General features: G+C 46.4%; 1 pseudogene; it reads left to right on the top strand.

The window, feature by feature from the left end:
- The first annotated feature begins 5,574 nt into the window (after positions 1 to 5,574).
- LOC129146412 (polyubiquitin-like) lies at positions 5,575 to 9,048 on the top strand (annotated as a pseudogene).
- Positions 9,049 to 9,592: the final 544 nt, after the last annotated feature.

The following is a 9,592-nucleotide window of genomic DNA, read 5'->3' as shown; positions in this document are numbered from 1 at the left end:
GTGGGGAGGGAGATATTGCTCAAAGGTTACGAGCTTCCAGTTATGAGTAAATTTTGTGTCTAGTGTTTATCATGGCAACTATATTTAACACTACTGCATTATACACTTGCTAGTTGTTAGGAGAGTAAATCTTAAATGTTCTCAACATACATACACACAAATTGTTGTTATGTGGGGTGATGGCTGTGTTAACTAGCCTTATTGAAGCAATTTTTTCACAATATATGCATGTATCAAATCATCATATCGTATACCTTAAACTTAATATGCCAAGTATGTCTCATAAAGTTAGAAAATAAATAAAACAAAACAAAACAAAATGAGCTTTGAAGGACAAGGACGACAAAATCAGTCAACTCTATGAGCTTATGAGCAGGAAGCTGCCTTAATAGGCTCACTAAAGGCAGGTCACTGAAGGCAGGTTTCTGTCCCTTCTCCCTCTTTTGGTGAATCTCCCGCCTGTCATCTTCCGGAGGCCACAGTGGTTGACCAATAACAACACCAGGAAAATCTGGGACAATTTCAGCGGTAGGAACAAGCACCAGGACCCCAAGGTGAAGCTGTTGGTGGAGCTAGAGAGCGTGAGTCACACCTGGGACATAACCTGAGGTGGCTTCTCCTCCCCCTGATGATGGGCCCTCAGGAGCTTGTCAGCACCTCCCTCCCCACTCTGTGGATGGTTCCTGGTCTTAGGAACCCCACAGGCCCAGGAGAGAGGAGCTTCCAGAGGTCCTGAGTGTCCCTGAGGGTCATTCTTAGAGTCTACGGGATATTCTACTTGCAGTAACGTGCTGACCTTGAGGAAAAGACATCTTCATTACTTCTGTGGGTTTTAATTATCTAGGTTTTTCACTTCAGTAGGATTAGAGAATTGCAAATTTGTCACCTCACTAAACTTCGTCTCGACATGAAATAGTGTTCAGAATTTCCAACCATAACATGTGGAATTCCCACCTGGGAAAACAATTAAGGAGTACTTACAAATAAGCCAGCCTAGGAAATTTCTACGTATAATAAATGACACCAAGATTAAATTAAGGGAATCAAAAAAGAAGAACTTCAAGAGAAAATTTGAATTTCGTGGAGATCACAAATGTGCTGAATTCAATACTCCTTCATGGGTCCCAGGGGGTGATTATAATGTACTGGGAACCCTCTGTGGGTCAGGTCCTTTCAGTCATAATTTCACTGCTCCCAACAATAATCCCCCCAGGCACCTTCTGTCCTTGATAAAGCAGATGATGCTCAGGTAAACACCCCATGTCCCATCCCCTGGCCTGGAGTCTGCTGAGCCAGAAGCCCCCAGCCCCGGCTCCCCTTTGGTCTCAGAGTCTGTGTCCCTCACCCCCAAGGGGCTGCCTCTTGACTGGGTCAAGATATGAGCTACCCGCGCTGTGGAATGGTATTCAGCCATAAGGAAAGGTGAACTAAGATATTTTCAGGAAAGTGGAGGAAGTTTGAGAGAACTATGTCTAGTAAAGTAAGCCAGAGTGACAAAGAGAAATGCTGGACATTCACACAGCAGGTGATTTGATAAAGTAACATACATAGAAAAACTAGTAGCCATTAACAAGCACCATAAGGACTCTGAGGTTTAGAGCAAGGAAGGAGGCAAAGGGATAAGGGATCTAAGGGATAGTGGTGGGAAAAATAAATAAAGATGGAATCACAAGGAAAACTGGAATGTTTCTGAACTCTATAAGCATATAAACACAATTTGTGGAACATAGGAAAATCAGAGTTACAGGGAAATTTAGATCATTAAGTGGATAAGAGACTATGATGAACAACTTAAGCAATAAATTTGAAATGAAATGGATATTTACCTTAAAGACACAAATTACCAAACTGAATTAAGAAAAAAAAGGAACCCTAAATAATCCTATTTGAATTAAAGTAAACAAATCAGCAATTGAAAAAAATATTGCACAAGGAAAGCCCCAGGCTTAGATGACCTTACTGTGAATCCATCAAACATTTCACTACATGAGCTGTTGGAGCTGTTGGAGGAGGGAGAAACACCCTCCACATCATTTCATCAGGCTTATGTCAAAACCAGGTAGAGTTGTCAAAAGGTAACTTCAGATCATTGTCTCTCCTGCATCCTTAATGAAATATAAAAAAAATGTAAGTCAATACATTAGGACCACTAAGTTTTATCTCAAGATTTAAGTTTGTATGAATTTATAGACATCAATTTACTGTATTATATTCATATAATAAAAAATAACTATGGGATCACTTCTATGAAGAAATGGCGTTTTCAATATTTAAAACCTATTTATGATAAAAAAAAATGTCAGCAATGTTGGAAAAACATAGCACTTCTTCAAGTTGAAAAAGGTCATCTATGAAAAACCTACAGCCATTATACCTTATGGTGAAAACTGAATACTTTCTGCTTAAAATAAGGAATAGGAAGGGGACGTTGATTCTCACATTCCATTGTACATTGTATAGAAATCAAATACAGAACATTATGAAAGATAAATAAAAGCACTATGGATAATAAAGATGAAGTGTTTAAGTTGCAGCTGACATGCTCATGTACATAGAAAATCCTAAGGCCAAAAAAAGCTTCTAGAACTAATAGGTGAATATACCAAAATGCGGGGGTAGGTCAAGGTCAACTGTATTTCTATGTACCAATGATGGAAAATTAGGAAAAATGGGTAAGTATAAATCCATTTATAATGACATCAAAATGACAATCTCAGATATAAATTTGAAGAAGTAGATAAGATTTGTACACTGAGATCTACTTAGTACCATTGAGAAAAAGCAAAGAATTATCACGTAAATGGACAGGTATTCAAGGATTGGGATACTCCATGTTGTTTTAAAACCTAATTCTTACAAAATCCTTAGATTAAAAACAATTCAATCCTGAATCTGAATGCCGATCCACATCTTGGTAGTTGTTTTTAAAAGACATTGACAAACCGTTTCCACAATTTCTATGGAAATATAAAGGACTTTGAAAAATTAAGATACTTCTTAAAAAGGAAAAATCTGGAGGAGGTGCAGCACTTGATCTCAAGACTTAGTATAAAGCTCTAGGGATCAGAATGAGTGTGGTGTTGGCACACAGATGGTCTAGGCCAGCGGAGCAGAAAAAGATGGTGAGAAAATGCAGATAAGCTTGTGAGAAAGGCAATCAAGGGGCCTCCCTAGTAGTGCAAGGGGTTAACATGCAACCTATGAAGCTATCTGCAGCCACTGAAGCACAAGTTCGATCCCCAGCCAGGGAGCTACCCACATGGTGCAGCAGACCTCTCCTGCCTCGCCCGCTGCTCCCCTCAGCAGTGTATTTCAGTCTGCCTGTTCTGTTTCCTGCTCTGTCTCCGGTGAGTCCTCTTACCCCCCACACCTCTGGCCTGCACCCCAGTTTTTGCATGCATGCATGCATAAATATATAAATCTTTTTTTTAAAAAAAAGAATAATAAAAAATAAAGGCATTCAAGGCAATTTGGTGGGGAGGCGATGTGAGAGTGATCGAGTCCATCGACATACCGAGGCTGTGGGGCCCCCCCGGGCCCCCCACCCGCCAAGAGCCCGCGGGCCTTTCTTCCGCGCCGCTACGTTTGAGTTCAGGCTTATTCAGGGCGGGAGGTCGGGGCGAGCGACGCGGGCGGGGACGGGGCCTCACGCCCTCCAGGGGATGTGCGGCCGCGAAGCGGGGACCCACGGGCGCCTCCCCCGCGGGTGCAGGCAGGTCGCCCACGACGGCGGCGATTACCTGGCACTGAGCGGGCACCTGCGCTCCTGGACCCGGCGGACACGCGGCCCAGATCTCGGGAACTTCCCAGAGGGCAGGTGCCGGCTGCCTCCGCAGGTTCCTGGAGTTCAGGACTGAAGAGCGGCAGTGCCCAGGTAAGCTACATGGAGGACGCCTGAACCCCCACCCTGACTCGCACCCCACAGGGAAAATGGGACACCGGCCACTCTCTGGCCTCAAGAGGGGCGTCCGCCTGGATTGCCTGTCCTGTGCAGAGAGAGGTTGGCCCACAGGCCCCTTGGTTAACTGAAGGGCAGTTCAATCCAGTCTCTCCTGACAGGGAGGGAGACCATTCCTGCTATGACCCTTCAGGGATCCATTTGACTCAGCAGCCATCTCCGGAACCATCATTTTCTCTGTCAAGGTTTTGTTTTGGTCTGATGTCATTTTTGGACATCTGATTCCTCATTTAACATATACCCAGATGAGGAGAAAAAGTCTGTGTTCTCCGCCTTGGAAACCTGCATCTTCCTACTTTGTGCTTTCACCTGGATTCTAGAACTTTCTAAGGAGTAAGAGATCATCCCACATTTCCAGATCAGACAGGTTTTGGGGTTTCCTGCTTCCTCCTTCCAAATTGACTGTTCTGTCCTTTCTAAGGATGGTCAGTGAGGCTGCTTCAGTGTCTGTGGGAGAAACCCCAACTCTGTTTGTCTAATGGTTCTTCTTAGATACCCAAAGACTCAGGTGACCCATCACCCCATCTCTGAGCAGAAGGTCACCCTGAGGTGCTGGGCCTGGGTTTCTACCCTACAGACATCACCCTGATCTGGCAGCAAGATGGGGAGGACCTGACCCAGGACGTGGAGCTGGTGGAGACCAGCCCTTGGGGAGATGGAACCTTCCAGAAGTGGGCAGCTGAGGTGGTGCCTTTTGGAGAGGAGCAGAGATACAGGTGCCATGTGCAGCATGAGGGGCTATTGGAGCCCCAGGTCATGAGATGGGGTAAGGAGGGGTGTTGTGAGCGCTGAGGCTCTGCTCAGGGGCACCAGGAGCCCTTCTAGAGACCTTCAGAGGGTGAAAATGAGACCTGGGGCTCAGGGTCTCACCTTCCCTTCCCTTCCAGTGCCCAATCCTCAATCCCCCAACCCCAATGTGGGCCTCATTGCTGGCCTGGTTCTCCTTGGAGCTGTGTTTACTGGAGCTGTGGTGGCTGCAGCTGTGATGTGGAGGAAGAAGAACTCAGGTAGGGAAGGGTGTGGGGGGATCTTGTCCACTGAGGGCTTTCATGTCCCAGGGAGAACTTGCCCAGCCTGGTTAATGGGAAGTACCATCCACACATATGTGTCGCCCAAATTGGAGCTGATTGCTAACTTTCTTTTGTAAAGTACTTACGAAAATGAATCACATTGTTCATCTTGATAATTCTGGTGATAGGGCCCTGATTCCAAGCAAATGGCAAAGGGGAATGTCCCTGCTGAGGGCAGACCCCAGAAGGCCGTTGGTCCAGTCCCTTCTCATCTCCTTTCCTCATATTTCCTGGTCCTGCCCTGAATTTTCAGTCATAAGTTCTGGAAACTTCTCTGTGGTCCAGGGCTAGGAGATTCCTTTAGGATTTCATGGCCAGACTCCTCCATGGTCTTGCATAATGTTTCTTCCCACAGGTGGACAAAGAGGAAGCTGCCCTCAGGCTGCAGGTAAGTGTGGATCAGGGGTTTGGTCCCTGAACCCTGGGGACAGTGTAGGTGGAGCCCATGGGGGAGTCACCCTCATCAGCACCTCCTGTGGTCTCATCTTTCTGTGGCTCTGACCAGGTTCTGTTTTGTTCTCCCCCAGGCACTGACAGTCCCCAGGGCCCTGATGTGTTTCTCAGCCCCTAAAGGTGAGATCCTGGAGGCCTGTGGTGGGAAGGGCCAGGACAGAGAGGATGGGACCAGGTTATGGGGAAGCTGTGAGGGGGACATTCTGACATTGCAGTGGACCATTGAGAATGTCCACACTTATGTGATTCCCTGAGTTTGTTCATGATATCTTCTTTCACAATGTCCTAGGGACTAAGTAATACTGATTTTTTCTTATCCACATGTCATGACTTCAGGATCCTCTGTAAAGGGCATTGCATGCATCTTTGATCTCACTGGAATAATGTGAGGAGGTGGGGAGACTGGGCCAGCCCTGCCCACCAAGACGCTCCCCACACTGACCTGTGTGACTTTCCTGCTCCGGCAGAGGCAGGGCTGACTCCACCCCTGCCTGTACTTTGTGTTTTCCTGAGGAATAATGTCCACTTCCCTGTTGAAAATAACAATGCAGATATGAAATTATTTTTCTAATCTTGTGAACTGGAGTTGATGGATTAATAAAGTAGTTTCCTAAAATTTAAGAAAGGAATTAAATGGGGCCTCCCTGGTGGCACATCGGTTGAGTGCTGGACTGCGAAGCTGCCCGCAGTCTCTGCAGCGCCGGTTCAATCCCCAGCCGCCAGCGAGGGTCCCACATGGCGCGCAGACCTCTCCTGCAGCACCCGCTGCTCCCCTCAGCAGTGTATTTCCTCAGTCTGCTCCCCGCTCTGGCTCTGGTGCATTCTCTCACCCTCCCGCGCTTCTGACTGTACCCAGTGCTTGTATAAATAAATAAATAAATAAATCTTAAAAAAAAAAAAAAGGAACTAAATGGAGGACAAAGTACTTAAAAAAATCTAGTTTTTGAATTTCTTTTAGGGCAATTTCTTGGATGATTGTTTCCATGTTTTCCCCGCCTTTTTAAAAAATATTTCTTTATTTATGCATACAAGAACTGGGGTATAGGCCAGAGGTGTGGGGGGTGAGAGGATTCACCAGGCAGATCAACTGAAATACACTGCTGAGGGGAGCAGTGGGCAAGTCAGGAGAGGTCTGCTGCACCATGTGTATAGCTCCCTGGCTGGGGATTGTACTCATGCCATAGTGGCTGCGGATAGCTTCATGGGTTGCATCTTAACCCCTTGTGCCACCAGGGAGGCCCCTATTTTTTTTTTTTTTAACAAATCAAGTTCTGGTGTTAGTAGAGAGAAGGATCACATAATTTCTCCTCTTAGATAAGTTCCTTTTGGATATCTGTTTTCTCAGCTGCCCCCAACCCTGTCCTTAAGTGTAGTTATCCCAGTGCTGACTCGGTTCCAAATTTATGGGTTTTTAAATGAGTCAAAAATCACACTCACTGTTGAAAAGTCAGACCCGTAAAACCAGGATTATCCTTTCTGAAGAATTATGCTTGTGATCTGTGGTGTGCGTAGAAGGAAGGGGGGAAGAGGAGGGAAGAGCAGAGCTTGTGAGAGAAGCAGAGGCAGCATTAGTGTCACTGTTAGTAGAGGTTGTGCATAGCAAGTGGTCTGAGGCCACATTACTAAAGATACTGTTTCTAGAATAGGGAAGTGCTCTACACTGATCGTTCATTCACTGATAATTGTTGCATCAGCTATGTGACAGGCTGTTTTTCATCTAGGAAACCTTAATGAACTAAAAACATCCCCAGCTTGATGGCCTGTGGACGTGTGTCCTAGTGGGAAGGGGAGACAGGAGTCTGTGTGATAGTAAATAAGGGACAGGGACGTGTCTGGTTAGAAGTGGGTAAGGGCTGTGGGAAGGTGACCAGAGTCAGCGTGCGGGGACAGGGAGGATGGCCGTCTTCCTGGTGCGTTAAATAAGTATGGACCTCACCTAGGGGATTGTTGAGAAAAAATTTGAGGGACAGCTTGTCCACAAGGCTGTCCAGGGAAGCTGTGATCAGGCAGGACAACCTCCAGTGCCGATGCCTGAGGCAGGAATGTGTCTGTGTGACTGAGATGAGCAAGGAGGCCAGCTGGCTGGAGCAGAGGGTAATAGAAATGACACCATGCAGGCCTCAAGCATGTTGAAAGGGTTTTGACTTTTCTCTGTGTAAGTTGTGGGGTTACACAACTCTTCTGGACAGATATCGACTTGTGAGTGTTCTCTTTAGAAGCCTCAGTCCGACTGACATGAAGAATCAAGTGTTGACGAGTGAGAGGTGGAAAGAAAAATGTAGGAAACCTGTGCAGATTCCAGGACAGAGAGGTTGGTGGCCTTGTTGGACTGTGAGCAGGAAAATAATATGAAGTGATTGGATGTGGATATATTTAGAGATGGATTTGACAACATTTCCTAATGGAACATCTGGACTGTGAGAAGAGGGTCAAGATTGACACTTGTATTCCAGACTGTGGAGTAGAGATGTGGAGGGCCTGCAGGGATATGAGGAAGGTTCTAGAAGTAATACATTTCAGGAATGGCATCCTAGGTATTCAATTTAGAGCGTGGAAACTGAGATGTACCAGAAAGTCAGAGATGGTGGCAGTTGGACAGACACTCCTGTAGCACAGGTGGATCATCTGAGCTGAGAAATAGCTTTGGGAGATGAGATAGAGATAGATAACTCTCGACCATGAATGAGGTCACCCAAGGAGTAATTCTTTCCATTTTCTTTCTTTGCAGAAGAGAAAGGAGCAGGACTGGACCCCAGGACCCCTAGTGTTCAGCAGAGTAAATTGCACAGTCCAACACCACTTGCAGAAGGCACAGAGACCAGGGAGCCCCACTTCAGCGAGCACAGGAGTCACATGGACACTCATGAAGACACAGAGGGTCTAGAGTAGATCCTGAGATTCTATTCTGAGACCCCTCTCCTTGTCTTAGGGGAGAATTTAGGGTTGATTCCAAGAAGGGGGCACTTCATCCCTGGAAACAGAAACAGGAAGAAATAACAGGGACCCTGGAGTCCCAAGCTGAGCTGTAGCTGTGCTCCATGCACTGCTGTCACCACCGCTTGACAATGCAGATCTTTGTGAAGACCTTGACGGGTAAGTCCCTCATGCTTGAGGGGGATCCCAGTGACACCATCAAGACTGTCAAGGCCAAGATCCAGGACAAGGAGGGCCTCCCCCCTGACCAGCAGAGGCTGATCTGTGCCAGGAAGCAGCTGGATGATGGGCCACCCTGTCTGACTGCAACATCAGGAGTCCACCCTGCACCTGGTCCTCCACCTCCAGGGTGGGATGCAGATCTTGAAGACCCTGACGGGTAAGACCATCACCCTTGAGGTGGAGCCCAGTGACACCATCAAGACCGTCATGGCCAAGATCCAGGACAAGGAGGCATTCTCTCTAAGCAGCAGAGATTGGATCTTTTCTGGGACACAACTGAGGAGTGGGTGCACCCCGTCTTAGTACAACACCCAGGAGTCCACTCTTCATTTTGTCGTGTGCTTGAAGGGAGTTTTCTTAAATATACCTCCCTTTTAAGCTTTCAAAAGATTTCATTGTACTTTTCTTTCAATAAAGTTGTTGCATAAAAAAAAAAAAAAAAGGACTCCAGAGACTGAAGGACCCTCTTTATTTGGGGTATCTGCACAGAATGTGGGAACCAGTTGTTTTTATTTTTTTTTACATCATCTTTCATTTTGTACAATGTACGCATTTTCATCTTAGTTATAGTCCCCGTGAAATTACCTCTACCTGTTCACACGTGGACAGTCACCATGGTCCCTTGTGCTCTTCCCACCCTTGTTTTGATCCTACTCCCTTCTCCCCCCCCCCCTGCAGAATGTCTCTGGGTTACAGTTGCCTGTTCATTTTCAATTTTACTTTATTATTATTACTTTTTTTCCTGATCCCTTCTTTGGATCCTCTACATTCCTCCTATAAGTACCAGTTGTTATGACTTGGAAACTAGGTGTTTTCTTGAGTCCCTAGGACTCCCTAGGGAGGTAACTTGAGTACCTGTCACTTGTCACTAGACCTGGTGCCCTTTTCACAGATCCCTGTCCTGCCCTGGGAGCCCAGGGAGCCTGGGGAGGGCCTGGCTGAGCAGGAGAAAGGG

Source organism: Talpa occidentalis, unplaced genomic scaffold (assembly GCF_014898055.3).
Source record: "Talpa occidentalis isolate TD23 unplaced genomic scaffold, MPIMG_talOcc4v2.1 talOcc4.2, whole genome shotgun sequence".
Taxonomy (NCBI): Eukaryota; Metazoa; Chordata; class Mammalia; order Eulipotyphla; family Talpidae; genus Talpa; species Talpa occidentalis.
The sequence above is the reverse complement of the archived record's forward strand: the minus strand, read 5'-3'. Positions and strand labels throughout refer to the sequence as shown.